The sequence below is a fragment of the Xyrauchen texanus genome, chromosome 16 (genome assembly GCF_025860055.1).
Source record: "Xyrauchen texanus isolate HMW12.3.18 chromosome 16, RBS_HiC_50CHRs, whole genome shotgun sequence".
Lineage (NCBI taxonomy): Eukaryota > Metazoa > Chordata > Actinopteri > Cypriniformes > Catostomidae > Xyrauchen > Xyrauchen texanus.
In genome coordinates, this window is record NC_068291.1 from 32878572 (window position 1) to 32894944 (window position 16373).

Consider the following 16373-nt stretch of genomic DNA (forward strand, 5'->3'; position numbering starts at 1 on the left):
TTTATATATCAATTGTATTAATTGTATCATATTAATTGTAGTATATATATATATATATGAATAGAAACATGTATTTTCATGTATGTGAAGAACAAATGCGCGTTTAATTTTGTAATAAATATCCACAATAGATGCCGATTCTTTAGCAGTGCTAAAATTGTCTTTTTTTTTTCTTTCTTTTTCTTTATCCCGCAGGTAATCGTTTTCAACAGGTCTACTACGCAGTTTGTGAATGTGTCTTCATGTTCTGAATGACCGCTCTGCCACCTGCCGGTGCGTCACTGACACTCTCGCCAATCACGTTCACGAACCGGGAGAAACCTTTCTCTCGTGAGCTCCGGGAGATTCCAGTGGCCTTGCAATTAGTGTCCAGAGCGATACGGTGAACCGACGCACTTATATCCGGACGGCAACGAAGGACAGAGGAACGACAGAGGACAAGCCGACACTGCAGTCAGTGCATTTCTGGAGGGGGGCCGTGTTCTTTATTGGATCTACCAAATAGCCTACCACTGGACTGACAAGAACAAGTTATTTCCACGGTGCATCTTTTTACCTTTCAGTGAACTCTATCCAGTAAGGTAAAGCAGTATTTCTTGTGTTATGAATGACATTGAATTAATAACATCAAGAAATTAATGAAGCTACCCGACAAATGTGTTGTTTTTGCAGTTAACAACTTACTATTAGTTGAATCCTATATTAGGATTTATTTCTGTCTTAAAGTCAAACTTTCATCATATAATCAACTCGGATGTGGTTATGCTATTTTCTGATTATATAAAAAAAACCCGATTTGAGGTTAAATGATATGGTTCTGCTCTTCTGTCGTTGTTTTAAAAACATTTAAAGCGTTTGCAGCTTTGTCCTTTGCCATAATATTATGATTGGTGGCCAGGGCGCGCGCAACGTTGTGTTGACGAACGGTCTCACGGGGGAGATGTTTGAGTGATGTGTTATACAACTCGGTTGTCACACGCGCGCACACTCCGATGTTTTGTTTGTTCCGGGAAAGTCGTGTTGAACGGGTGACCTTAAATAGTCTCGCCCTCGCTCTCTGAAACCGACCTTTAATGCTGTAAAAGTTCGCACGCGCCATTGCGCACAGGGTCGTGAGCGTTTAGAAGATGAAACTGATGGAAATGGATAGCGGGGCTTCAGTAAAGGAATGTACTGACATTAATGAGATGACAATCCGTGCATTCTCTTAATAGAAGACAGCCAGCCTGCCGTGATTTATTATGATGCACACTCAAAAAGTAATTGTGTAAAATTTTTCTAAGTATAATATGGATTGTTTATCCATTAAAAATGAATGTGCTGCAGCTGCATATTTTATGTCTATGGATTTGATCTACTACGTTATAGTAACACATTTTAGCTATACATGTTTGCAACAGATGCCTGGCATTTTAGTAAACCCTCACATTCTTTTGAAATTCACTTTATATTACTTATTTAGGGGTTCCAGAAATGAACCTTTCAAATAAAATACCAGGCAGTGGCCATACATTATCAAAGCTTTATACATTAGTTAACAACATTAGGGAACAAGAAGCATTTATTAATCTTGATTATATTAATTTCAACATATAGTAATATATTTTTTTTATCAAAATGTGTACGTTAACATTTAGTTAATGCAATATTTTTATTATCAAGCATTACCAAAGTTGAATAAATGCTGTAAAAAATATAAATAATTTATTGTACGTTCATGATACCTAACGCATTAACTAATGTTAACGAATGGAACCGTATTGTAGTGATACGCTTTATTCCTTTATTTTACCACAAAGTAGCCATCGTTTTTTTTTTTGGAAGGTGATTTTTATCCATTATTGAAAAATTGCTTCGGTTTGGGGTCAGTTTATCCACAGCAAAAATGTATTGTAGAGAAATACAATAAAATAAATCAAAGTCAACAACTTGCAGGAGTGCACTTTAACAGCATACACCAACCAAAAATCTAAGCATGTAAAAAATTAATTAATTCATGTTCCCTTTACAAAAGGCTTCACTTTGATGTTGCGCTGCTAAGCGCTACGGGGAACAGCTTTCGCTGTGAGCCGAGCTGAAATAATGTGTGGAACACGTCAATGAACATTGACCGGAATTTATAGCCTCGGCTGATGTAATCATTAGATGCACCTGAGGCCAGGCTATAAATGTATACGTCACCAGGTGTCGTCAGAAACTCTTTTTTCAGGCGATTCTGTTTCTGTGTGTTTCACACACCCCGTCAAAACTTTCTTTCCTCTGTTAGGAGATAGAATCAGTTAGGCAGTGTGCAGTGAATGTTGTTCTATTTTTCTCTTCTGTTTAGAAAATATTATATATATATTTAAAAAAAAAAAAAAAAGAGAGAATGACTGAAAGCAAACGGTGCGTGTTCCTCTCTTCTCGCTCTATAGCTGAAGACGGCACACATCAGTTTTTGCTGTTTGTTTGGGGGTAAGAGCACGCTGCTCTCGCGTTGCAGCAGGGTGGGTCGCGAGCACTGCGATTTGCTTTAACAGGCAGAGTGCGTCGTGCTCGCCTCGCTTGCTTCCGAGTCAGCACTCACGAAAAGATCGGTCGTGGGGCTCGTGCATGGATTTGGCTGAGGAGCAAGAGACGGGTTGATCCCTTTCTCTCACTCTCTCCCCAAACCCAGCTGGTCCTTCACATGATCTCGGCGCGTTCCGACGCTTCTTCGGATCATGAGGTGGATCGCAATTCTCTTCCGCCTCCGAGCTTTCCGTCCGCGATAAAAAAATATCACGGAGGAATTGCTCGATGTTGTTACTCGTCGCGGTTGCCAGATTGGACTGGCCACGCGAAAAGAAACCCCCAAACGCTCCAAATTAGGGGATAGATTTTATCTTCCAGTCTAAGAAAGGGAACGCCTCATGGGTCCCATCCCTTTCTTTGATAACCTCCATGAAGAGCTTTTTCTCTCATGGAGAACCCCTAAAAAATAAATAAATAAATAAATAAAACATATATATATATATATATATATATATATATATATATATATATATATATATATATATATATTCTTCCCGTGTTCACATACCCTCGGCGTCATTATATTCGACTATCGTGGGTGCTGAGGCACGGGGTATTCAGTGATGCCGCCCGGATCGAAGAGACGCTTGAGGGCTATCTCTGCCGGGCTCGGCATCGTCACTTAAAGCCCTCTCTCCCCTCAAAGCCTTGTAGGACAACCTGCACTTTAGTGGGAAGGGCTTATCAAGCAGCAGGTCAGGCTGGTGCTGCTCTGCACACTATGCTGTTTTTCAGGCGTACCAGGCTGACCTCCTGGACGACCTGAGTGTGGGTTTTGCGCTTGACAAGCAAGCCTCAGACCCACCTCGGTCCTGACTGAAGGGAGGCTCAAAAGCAAAGCGTGGCGTGTCGTGCTCCTCCTCCCAGGGATTGGGGACAGTCTCGCCGCCCTCGCCAGCCCCCGAAGCAAGACCTCAGGACTATAAATTCTAGTAAGAGAAAACCCTGACGGTCTTGCGCCTAGATTAGGGGTAGCTCCCTCGGGACGGGCGCGTGCTTCACTTCACCCCTCCCGGTACCCCCTCGAAGCCCCTCCATTCCCGCCACCTCTTGGTGTTTCGGGTTGCAGAGGCTTCCGTCAAAATCAGGTGTTTTCGCTGTTCCTGCATTTTATTCAAAATATAATACCCATCTCAGAGATCCTGGCAGCGTGGAAACTTCTGCCGTATATATTCTTTTCTGTGGGTCTTATAAGGGCATCAGGATTTAATTCTCTCGCCGCTTTTCCGTGTTTCAACGGCGTGTTCTCACTACCGTAAACCGGATTTCTTTTTTGTAAAAACAAAAAAAAAACTCAATCTCCTGGTTAAAGGGGCCATGGTATGTGTTCCCCTTCCAGAGAGAGAGTTAGGTTATTACACTAAATACTTCCCGTTTCCCATGGAGGGTGAGGGGTGGAGTCTGGCTTAGATCTTAAAGCTTGAACTACCCGTGGGTGTTCAAGTCCAAGATGATGCCTGTCAAGGCGGTCGTGTCTCAAGCCCTACAACTCGTTTGGCTGGTCACCATCGATCTTATGACGCACTTCTATACTTCATTTAGAAGTTCTGCCACAACATGGAAAGTTCCTGAGGTTCACTTCCGGGGCGAAGTCTTCCAGGGTCAGGTTCTTTCACTCAGCCTAGCCCTTTTTACCCGCACATTCACAATGCATGATGTAGCGCTGGCTCCTTGCGACTCCGGGGCATCTGCATTCTGAATTACGTAGAGCGACTGGCTGATCCTAGCGCAGTTCCAGGAACTGGCAGTTCAGCACAGGGACATCGTCTTAGCTCATCTGTTTCTCTGGGGTTGAGGCTCAACGCCAAGAAAAGCGTCCTCTCTCCCACTCAGAACACTGTCTATCGGGGCATCGTATGGAGTTCAATCTCAATCGCGGGCACAACTGTCTCCCGCTAGGATTGAGTCCATTCAGATCACCCTGAGCAAAGTCAGGCTAGGTCAAGGTTGCACTGTTATCAGTACCAATGATTTCCAGGTCTCAGGGCTGAACAGCGTCCACGGTGATCCCTCTGGACCTTCTGCTCATGAGACCGTTTTTGTTGTGGCCAAAAGCCAGGGGATTTCTTCCAAGGGCCAAAACCCCTGGGCTAAATAGGGTTACGCGCCTCAGGCTTCGTTCCCTTCCTATGTGGTTCAGACCCCGGTTTTCTGCCTTGGGTCCCACTCTAGGTGCGTCTTGTTGTCACAGACTGCTAACGACAGACGCCTCCCTGATGGGCGGGGTAGCGGCCTTAAGTGGTCGTCCAGCTTAAGGGGATAGGAGGGTCATCAGCTCGGTTGTCACAGTCTCTGTCTCGGGTTGATGGCTGTATTTCTGGCCCTGAAATACCTCCTCCTGAGGCTGCCATGTCTTGGTGTGGGTGGACAATACAGCGGTAGCCTCTTACATAAATCTTCAAGGAGACCCACGTTCTTGTCAGCTGTATTTCCGACACGTCGGATTCTCCTTAGGGCCCAGGGTAAGCTCCTGTCACTCAGTTCAGTTATATCCCTGGATGCCCGTATATGGGAGCAGATTTACGGTCCAGACAGGAAATACCAATGGGGGAGTTAAGAACTCCACCCTAAGGTAGTAGTTGCCCAGAGTTCGCCAGCAAGGGTTTTTGCCTCTTACTGATAGCACCGCGCTGGCCAAACAGGGCTTGGTTCTCGGAGCTAATCTCTTCCCTCGACAGCTCAGCCTTGGGCGATTCGAACAGGAAGGATCTTCTATCTCAGGCACAGGGCAATATTTCATCCCTGCCCCAAATTGTGGAATCTTTCATGTTTGGCCCCTAAGGGTACCAACTGAGGGACACAGGGCTCTCTCCTGAGGTTATCAAGACCTTTTTAAATGCCGGGCTTTTTCCACTTGGAACAAGTTTGGGTGAGATCTTAGGGCAGAAGAGGACCTCTTCGCCTCTATGAATAGCGCAATGTCTCCTCTACTTCTCCCTGAAATCACCCAGCCCCCTTGGGTCTGGACGTTAAGACACATACATGACCCAGAATGCGTCTGTGTGTGTTTCTCTCCCCGGTTTCTCTGCTCCCGGGAGTCTTGGCAATGTTCACCAGCAAGGGTCTTGCCTCCTAATAATGGCGCTGCGCTGGCTGAACAGGATATGTTTCTCGGAGTTAATTCCTCTCCTCGACGGCTCACCTTGGGCAATTCTGAACAGGGAGGACCTTCTCATCCTTGAGGTCATCGAGAGCATTTCAAGTGCTAGGGCTCCCTCCACTTGGAACTGATCTGGGTAGATTTTACAGGGCAGAAGAGGACCTCTTCGCCTCTGTTGATAGCGCAATGTCTCCTCTACTTCTCCCGAGTCGCCCAGCCCCCTCGGGAGGGGCTGAACGTAGAAACGCAAATGCGCCTGCATGCGTTTCCTTCTGCTAAAGTTCTTATTACAGAACCAGCTAACTGCCAGTTTGCTTCAGTTCTGGATTTTCTGTAGAAAGAACTGTCAGCGGGCACTTGCCTCGCCACTGCCAGGCTGTATTTGGCCACTGCGGTTTGCCACGGCTTGGTGGGCGGGGTGCCCTCAAAGAGGCATCCTCATTATTGCCCGGGCCTACGAGGCACGCGGTCAAGCTTCGCCAGTAGGTTTCAGGGCGCACTCTACCAGAGGGCACTCCTCCTCTAAAACCTTGGCTAGAGGTCTCCCTCTGCAGCAAGTTTGTGATGCGGCAGGTTCTCCTCTCCGCACACATTCATTAGATTTTTATAGTTTGGATGTTTTGCCACTCTGGGCTCTTATGCCCTTGAGTCGACATCTCAAGCTCATGTCTGGACAAGTTTGTGATGCGGCAGGCTGGTCCTCTCCGCTCACATTCATCAGTCTTTATGACAAGTTTGTGTTGCGATAGGGTTCTCTTCACACACATTCATCGAACTTTGTGGGCTAGATGCTTTGCTACTCCGGGCTCTTATGCCCTTGAGTCGACATCTCAGCCCATGCCTAAACAAGTTTGTGATGCGGCAGGTTGTCCCCTCCGCACACATTCGTTTGACTTTTTTAGCTTGGATGTTTTGCCACTCCGGGCTCTTATGCCCTTGAGTCGACATCTCAGCTCATACCTGAACAAGATTGTGATGCGGCAGGCTGATCCTCTCCGCTCACATTCATCAGTTTTCATGACAAGTTTGTGTTGCGATAGGGTTCTCTTCGCACACATTCATCGAACTTTATGGGTTAGATGCTTTGCTACTCCGGGCTCTTATGCCCTTGAGTCGACATCTCAGCTCATGCCTGAGCAAGTTTGTGATGCGGCAGGCTGGTCCTCTCCGCTCACATTCATCAGTTTTATGGCAAGTTTGTGTTGCGATAGGGTTCTCTTCGCACACATTCATCGAACTTTATGGGCTAGATGCTTTGCTACTCCGGACTCTTATGTCCTTGAGTCGACATCTCAGCCCATGCCTAAACAAGTTTGTGATGCGGCAGGTTGTCCTCGCCGCACACATTCATTGGACTTTTTAGTTTGGATGTTCTGCACTCCGGGCTCTCATGCCCTTGAGTCGACATCTCAGCTCATGCCTGAACAAGTTTGTGATGCGGCAGGCTGGTCCTCTCCACACACATTCATCAAAATTGAATGGTTTAGATGTTTATGCTACTCCGGGCTCTTATGCCCTTGAGTCGACATCTCAAGCTCATGTCTGAGACCTCTCGCGTTTTTGTGAGTACACTGCACAACCGTAGGGGTCCGGACAGCCCCAAGCGCGGCGGCGTGGGTATTGCGTTCCCAGTAGCGCTTAGCAGCGCAACATCAAAGTGAAGCCTTTTGTAAAGGGAACGTCTCGGTTTACATGTGTAACCCTTGTTCCCTGAAAAAGGCGGAACGAGATGTTGCGCTGCTTTGCCGCACTGGGACGTCCCAGGACTGCTCTTCAAAAAGAAGTATCTGACGACACCTGGTGACATATACATTTATAGCCTGGCCTCAGGTGCATCTAATGATTACATCAACCGAGGCTATAAATTCCGGTCAATGTTCATTGACGTGTTCCACACATTATTTCAGCTCGGCTCACAGCGAAAGCTGTTCCCCGTAGCGCTTAGCAGCACAACATCTCGTTCCGCCTTTTTCAGGGAACAAGGGTTACACATGTAACCCGAGACGTTTTATGCCTGGCATCTCTGGGATATAATGTACACATTTTATTTGGAGGATGTATAAAGGAATTTGTCAAGTTAATGTTTGGTTTATAATCATTTCTCATTTGATTTAGAAGTCATGCAATTTTAACCTGATTCTTTTTGAGCTTTTAAAAATGCTTAATAAGAGTTAAAATGTAATCACTTTTTTCATTGCTTTACAGAAAGGCCTCTTGTTTGATTATGCAAAGGCCAATAAATAGTGTCATTTGCACAAAATGTTTTATAAATGGATTCAGCTTGTGCTTTTAAAATGTTGGTGTACAGACAGACCGCATGAGTGTGTCAAATATTGATAAAAGCTCTTTATCTTTAATTTATTACAGCTTATCTGCCCTGTTTGTCCTTAATAGTGTGCAAAATGCCACAAAGAACACAGTGTCTGTTCCCGTCTTTGGAAAAAGTGTTGCAGATTGTGTGTGTGCATTTCTGCATAAGAGAAAGATGGCAACAGGATCAGATTAAAAGAAGGAGGGAAGAGAGATGCCGTGGAGTGTGCTATGCCCTTATATGTAAAGATTTATAACACCTTAGATGTGTAGTGATCCTTGAAAATTTAGGCCGGCCTAAAATTCTTAGAGTCCATTTCTCCTCATATCTTTTCTTCACTCCGTTTCATTTTACTCTCATCAGTCTCCTCCCTGTCTGTCAGTTTCTCTCTCGCACACATGCTGCAGATCACGTCTTCACAGCCTTATGAGTCACTGTGGTAGGTTTGGTTTACACATTCAAAATTAATGTAATATCATGAATTGAAATAAAACTTGTGTTTTAAGGGTGCTTTTACACTTGATAGATGCTCGGACTTAACACAAGTTTTCTCACCCCTGCCCCCGCTGGTCTCTGTTCATATTGTACAATTTGTGTCCGAATCACGGTCCAATTGTGTCATCAACGTGAGTACAAGTGGCAGCTATTTACCACTGTAACTAGGTAACTACTCAAGAAGCCATCAGCTTCACTGTGTTAGAAAAGTATTTATCTCTTTGAATTTACCACCTAGGCTTTAAATGCACAGAACGACAATTGTGTTTGTCTGCCACGGATGCATTGAATGTGCTATGATGTGATGAATGTTAATGTTTGTCTGCCACGAGTCTGTGATGCATTGCAAAATATTTGAAGCGTGTGAGCTGCTTTCTGAAGGGGATTTATTTGGAGACAAGCAGGTATGATAAATGCATTATACCATAAATGTTGTGATCAGGAGCCTGCAAATATGCAGATTATATGCCATAAGTGGTTCACTTCCATGATTTGGTGCGATTGTTTTCATATCAGCAGTGAACCGTACAAGATTATACATGAACCGTACCCCAGATCACCTTTTTAAAAGGACTTGGGTGCGGGTTTTGGGTGCGCACCCGAGTTCAGAAAATAGCGTTCACATCATTCAAACAAACTGAACTTTTGAAACCTGGGTGCACACCAAAAGTGCTAGTGTGTAAGCACCCTAAGATATCAGTGTATCAAATTGGAAATGTGCACTGTTTATTCTTGATATATTTTTGTTTTGTAAAAATGGGGTGACGACAAATCTTCTCAGCACATTCATGGGAGAATATTTGTTTAAATATCTTTGTCCTTCTTTGTTTATGATGTAAAACCTTTGCCAAAAGCATACACATCACGTTGTAAATAATAAACTTGGACTCACTGAGCACTTTATTAGGAACACTAACTTATTCATGCGATTATCTTATCAGCCAATCTTGTGCCAGCATCATGCACATACGTGTCAGGAGCTTCAGCAAATTTTCGCGTCAACCATCAGAATAGGGAAAAATGCGATCTCAGTGATTTCAACCGTGGCATGATTGTTGGTGCCAGACTGACTGGTTTGATAATTTGTTTACTGCTGATCTCCTGGGAATTTCACACACAAAAGTTTCTATATTTTACTCCGAATGGTGGCAAAAACAAAAAATAACAAGTGAGCGGCAGTTCTGCGGACGGAATTGCCTTGTTGATGAGAGAGGTCAACGGAGAATGGCCAGACTTGTTCGAGCAACAGAAAGGCTATGGTAACTCAAATAACCACTCTGTACAATTAGTGAGCAGAATTGCTTCTCAGAATGCTCAACATGTCGAACCTTGAGGTGGATAGGCTTTCTATCTATCTATTAGGGCTACACGATAATGGGGAAAATGATAATTACGATTAATTTGCTCAAATGTAATCACGACTATTTATCATGATTAGTCTGTCATTTGAGAAAGCTTTTTTTATAACAGAGCTGCACAAAAAAATTAAATCACAGTTACAACTGCTTAGACATTAATTCTAAAAGAACAAAACAAAACATTACATTTAAACAGAAGCTCTCATGTTGAACAAGGTGTTAAAACTACAAACTAGCTAAATATTCCTTTTGACCAAAATCATGTTTTGCCCATGCCTGTAGAAAGAGTATACTGTCAATAGAATGAGTTACTCTGTAGGATGTTTGCACTTGAGTTCTCTTTAGGAGATCTATTTTTTAATTATTATCATTATTATCATCATTATTATAATATTGCAATATACAATAGTAATTATACAGTTCTGTAATCATTTAACATGCGGCATTGATATACGGTCTCAAGCCTTTACTTTTGGTGGAAAACTGTAGGAAGACAGTGTGTTTCTGTTGACAAAAGCTTTGTGGTCCTCCTTCCATACTGTACGTTGTGAAATGCTGTCATATACTCCCCATTCCATAAAACCACAGTGCCATTGGGCTACTTTAAAATTGTTTACAAACTTGTAATTGCCAAACATATTTGTAATTAAAGGTTTATTAGTTGACGATTATTTGTGCAACCTTACTATCTATCTGTCTGTCCATCGACCTATCAACCTGTTCTGATTTGTCAGTCTATATGTGTGCCTTTAACTAATTGATTCTGGAACACATGCTGGAAATAACATGGGTACTGTAGCACAAAAACACACATGCACAAAGTTTGTACCTGTCTTTCTGTCAGTCATGCCTCATTAACTTATCATTAGGCAAGCATAATTTTAAAATGATTTAGCAATGTGTGCATGCCTGATACAGCAATTAAAAGATAAACTTCTGAAGGACATTGCGCTTTGTCAGAGTTGGGCATTCTGAATTGTTTTCTTCTAAAGGGTGTCCATAGTGCTAAAAGTGCTAAAATAATGTAATTTTTCTACTCAATCAAAATATGTTTTTATTGCCATAACATGTTAATTGAGTTATGTTTGTTGCTGTCCATTATCCTTGCTGAAAGAGTTGGGCTGGAAAGAAGTAAATTAATGGATCAAGCAAATCAAGAAGTGACAATGCCAGCCAGGGTCATATTGATGTTCAATAAATCAAAAGTGAATGCATTTCATTGGTATTCTATGGTGTCTGTGCCTGCTTGTCACTTCTTGGCTCCTTTAGACTTTTCAGGCCCCCAATGTCAAATGAATGAGTGTGGTGCCTCAAGCGAAAACTATGACGTGCTGGACAATGTGTCCTCTCCTTGGAATGTGATTAGATGTTGGTCATGCTTTAAAGGCATTTTCAAAAGTATGGAAATTGTTATGTTTATTAAACCTTGTTCAGTGCAATGTTTGGGTTGTTTGGAATTCAGAATTTAAGAAATAAACACCTTTCAGCTATCTGGATGTTTCCTCTGGCTGTTAATAGCTGCACTGATAGTTTACCGTGCTTGATGGAAACTTAAGTGTGATGTTTATCACTTATTGCAGTAGCTTAATGGTGAGTTTTCATGGTGCAATCTCAGAATATCCAAACCATCTGGACCATATGGGTTGGAGAAACTCGACCCTTTGTCTCTGACTTGGTGTACAAGGTAGAACTGTCTTGGTTTCTGCTAGATGGTGACCTTTCTTGTTACATCACTTCTGGAAGTTGAGTACATTTTGATATTGGTGTTTATCTTTCTCTTTTGTAAGGGATCATTGCCCTGATCCAGAAAGAGTACATTAGTCACAAGCTTAATAAGTGATTCCACAGAATATGTCAACAACTGCTAAAATTCACTCTTTTAAACAGCCCTTAAAGGATAGTTAACCCAAAAATTTAAATTCTCTAATTTACTGACCCTCATGCCATCCCAGATGCAGTATGCGCATTCACGAGAGGGCTGAGATCACGCAGTCTCTCGTGTGACGTATTGGCATTGGCATGTTCATGTGAGAAGTTACTCACGCACAACACCCAGATGAGCAATCCTGTTTACAACGGAGTAGGAGGAACGCTGTACATACTGAACACCATTAAAAAACTGAAGCAAATTTAAACAAAGATGTCAGAAGATTTTGATTTAAGAGGAGATACAAGTTTTTGCACAGCCATATTTATTTGAACCTGAGTACTCTTGCCAGGAGCATAGGGATATGGAGGAGGCTGGACCAACAGCAGCACAATACAAGCCTCAGAGACACAGAGTGCTGGGGAGATGTGGTGGTGCACCAGTAGGCAATGCCAACAGAGGTAGAGAGGGTCTGCTGCAACAAATGGAACGTTGCCAGGCCATCGCTGGAATGGCCGCGTGACCTCAGCCCTCTCGTAAATGTGCATACTGCTGCTTACCAGACGTGATGATTTATATCATATCGCTTTATAAGACATTCATTTAAAGCTACACTTATGTAACGTTTTATGTTATAACAAAATGCTATTATTGAGAGAGTGCAACAAAAATCATGTCTTTTCTCAAATACACTTTAATAAACCTATAATAATGATAATATATTATAAATATTTTAGAGCGGTCGGGATGGATTTTGCAGGAAATTGCATACAAGTCATTCACCCGTGCATGTTGACGTCATATCCGTACACAGAGAAAATAAGCTCTGGCTACTGTAGCGCGTGTGTGGGAGTAACGTGAACCTGAACGTTTTTTTATCACAACGAACGAGAAACATTGGTTAAATGCACATCTGTGTGTGTGTATTGAAATACAATAATGATACTGTAATCAGTGCAGAACTTTTCACTTGCTAGCACACATGTGTATTTTCAACAACAATCATTTATATAATTATATTCTTTAGTCGTAGGCATGCCAAGTACATGTGAATCTTGAAATTATGTTGACCACTGGTTGATAACAATGACGATCAATAAATTAGTTACTACTGTGGTCTATTTGGCCAGAACATCCTGCGCAGTGGAGAAGAGCCGAGCCGTAACAAACAGTATTAGTTCTCTAATACCAAGACTCAAGCTTTGCTTTTGCTCGATGTTACCTCTAGCTTTACGTTAAAGCAGGAAGTTCAACACTTGTTGCCCAACTGACCAAAGTCTAATTTGGATAAATGAGAAACGATTGAATTTAATATTGCAATATACATACAGTATTACATTAATATTGTGTCGCACCCCAGATATCGATATTATATCGTATTGCCAAGTCTTCACTAATTCCCACCCCTTTGACTAAACAGTGATGTGGTGTATCAGGGTGAAATTTTAATGCAGCAAGAGGGTTCGTAATTAATATGCTTCTAAAGCTGTACCAAAAATATCCTCCAACTGTGTCATAAAATATTACTGAATTGACCTGTCGAAAATTGAGTTCACACCTCATGGAGGCTGAGTTCCCACTTTTCCTGTCTGTGGATCTACAGACACTGTTTTAATAAGTTTGGATTTGCGCATTGAACGGGTGATCAGTTATACAATAGGAAAGTATGTTATTGCACATTAAACAAGTGGCTCATCTAAGAGCTAACACAGTAACACTTACACAGTCCCCATTAGTGCTCAACTCTCTGGATTGCCAGTTTATAATCCCTTTTATTAAGTGTTCGTCTGATAGATATAATCCAGACATCATCCAGGGACTCAAAGCAAGAGCAGTATGACAGGGAAACAATGCCTCCTTCTCCCATCTAAGCTGATTAACACTTGTATATGATGTTATGTGGACCACATATATTACATTATTGACACAATAAACAAAGTATATAATTGAATTTACTGATTTATATAATTCATTTTTAAATGAAATGTATCCCTATTTGCTGTACATATGGCAACAATGGACAGCAGAAAATTGCAGTGGCTTCAAAATTCGACTTTCTTACTAAACTGTCCATACTGACAAAGAAACAATAAATCAGAGTTGACAATCAAGCTGATTCTGTTGGCACAATGATTGACCCCCCTGAGGCCTTGTTGTTTGGTGGGACTTTAGTCTTTGACTTGCTTTTGAAATAGGTTGTGTTTGGTGTTTGTTGGCTGAAATCTTGTAGCAACTTATATTTGGGTCTGTCACACTTATCGCATAGAATTGAAATAGAAGAAGGGAAATCAATGAAACAAATAACATTTATTTATTCCAGGTCATGGCAGGGTATTCCTTGGGTCAAAAATGGCCTTCAATGGTCGCTGATGTATACGGTCATCAACTTGCTTAAAGTTGGTTTATGCAATTAACTAATATATAACATAACTACTTGAATAAAAACTTTTCAATTTGACAAAATTATTATTATTTATTGTTTACTTAAGGTGGTATGTGAAATCAAACTAAGCTTAATGCAATTGACAACTAGTTTCTATTGGACCATTTATAATATTTTAACTGTACCCATGACCACTTTACTGAGATGTGACTGTGCTAGTTAACATTTTACTTTCCTACTCTATTTTCCTTTCATTTTTGTCCATAAGTCTTAAAGGTCCTGACTTTAAAACCCCTTATGTACTTATCCTTATATTTACAGTGCAGTGCCATATTTACACAAGTAAGACCATGGATGGTTCCTCATTACTGAGTTAATGGCCAACTCTCTTTGTAGCCTCTGATAACAATGAACAGAAGTTAAAACAATTCTTCTGTGGTGGTTGGTTATGCAGGTTCTCATGGCTTCAGCAGTGACCAATGAACTCCTTTAAAGAGCTCCTCCAATTATGCTAATGAACCAACAATGGAAAGAAACAAGATAGATTGTTGTCTGTGTTGATTGTCCAAATTAGTGTTTTTCTGGGATTTACCAAGTTTAGCCAAGTCTCATGACGTCTTAATATTAGTATAAGTTTTTCCTGCATTGAAAAAATTTCCTTGGTAAGTAGAACTTTGGGCCATCAAAGAAAAATGTATGATATTGATCTCATGTTTGGTGATTTATACTTGTTAAATATGCTTCTAATCTGAAATGTGCGTTCAGCTGGCGAGACTGGTTTTGCCAGTGTGGTGCTAGCCATCACAGAATTAATCTTATTTCTGGAGCGTGCGCATAAACTAGGCTTTCCTTGATTTGCGAGCTCCGATAGTGCAGAGCGGATCACTTGCCAGGCTTCCCTCGTCCCGCAGCGCAGACAGCAAAAATTAGATGATCCATTTGAACTTAATTAAGAATTTTTTTCTAGTTTAAACCTCAATGGAGAAAGTCAAACCTCTCAAACAGTAGACAGCCTCAATATGATAAACAGCACTGAGAAGGAAAAGAGACATCACTGTATGCACCAAAATAAAGATTTTTTAAACACATTATCACCCTTAAAATCTATGGCGATTTTACAATAACAGTAATGTTGTGACAAAATATTATTATTTCATATTAAATAATCTATTAGGTGGAGTCTATTAGACATCATTCTTATTACAACTGTGGCAGTTGTAGTTTTTAAATGTGTTTATGCTTTGACCTAACATCCGCATTGACCTAACCACATCAAAGAGTTGAGTTGGTTGGGCTGTTAAGAACTGGGAAACAGTGGAAAAATTGGTTTGTGCCACTAGCCTAGTAAGACTTCTTACCTTGTTTATACGTATCTTGAAAAGCTTACTGAGTTGAGTCATACAGAAGCCTCAAAAAACACAAACAAAGCCAAACAAGACAAAGTCCAGGCACGTATTTTCCAGATAAATATGCTGTAATTAATTTATACACCTCAACAACTCCAACATCATTCTCATTCTAGAGAGTTAGCCTATTTTGAACATCACCTTCAAAAACACTGCAGTGTAACACACTTTCTGTAAATAGAGGAACCCATTGCTAAGCTATAAAACACTTTAGAGACATGTTGTAACTCTTGTCTTGCTAGGCTGAGCGGTGCACTCCTTGCCTAGAAGAGGCAGCCCAGCCAACACTGAAATTTAGAAAATATTGAGAGATTTAATGCTAATAAATGATTTACTCTCCAGAGTGTTATATGCTTGAGGCTTTTCAGAAGTGACTCGTGCTTTGTAAGAAACCTGTCATCAAAGAGTAACACTCTTACTTTGCAGGTCTGCTCTATTATGGCAAAAATAGGCTATAGTGATATGATATTTATTTTGTTACGTATGGTCGTCAAATAAAGGAAAGCCTCTATCGCCGTCATTTGCAGCAGGGGTGCTCACACTTCTGTGGAATGAGATCTACATTTTTCTCATGTTATTGCAGCAAGATCTAACATAAAGGCTATACATCATTATAATAGCAAATTGTCAGTAGTCGGTAGTGAAATTTAGATTCTCAATTCCAGCTTTAATACCACAATAACTAATATGTTAATTATGGAAGAATGGTTTCAAGTTCATAATTATTCAAGACTAGTAAACAGTCAGTAATAAAATAAGAATAAAAAACAGCAATGAATAGAAATAGATAAAAAATAAAAAGAACAAAATATACAAATTAAGAAAATTCTGTGCTTTTTTAACAGCTTTAAAAGTTTAACAGCAGTAGGCTATTAAGTATTCAAGTAAACATTCAGAATG

At 41.3% G+C, this 16373-nt stretch overlaps 1 protein-coding gene across 1 annotated transcript in view; it reads left to right on the forward strand.

Moving 5' to 3' along the window:
• Positions 1 to 423: 423 nt before the first annotated feature.
• LOC127657334 (muscarinic acetylcholine receptor M3-like) overlaps positions 424 to 16373 on the forward strand; it is a 180223-nt gene continuing 164273 nt past the window's right edge. Inside the window, exon 1 of the mRNA XM_052146074.1 lies at positions 424 to 581. The gene's annotated coding sequence lies outside the window, so the exon portion shown is untranslated. The remainder of the gene's footprint in view (positions 582 to 16373) is intronic.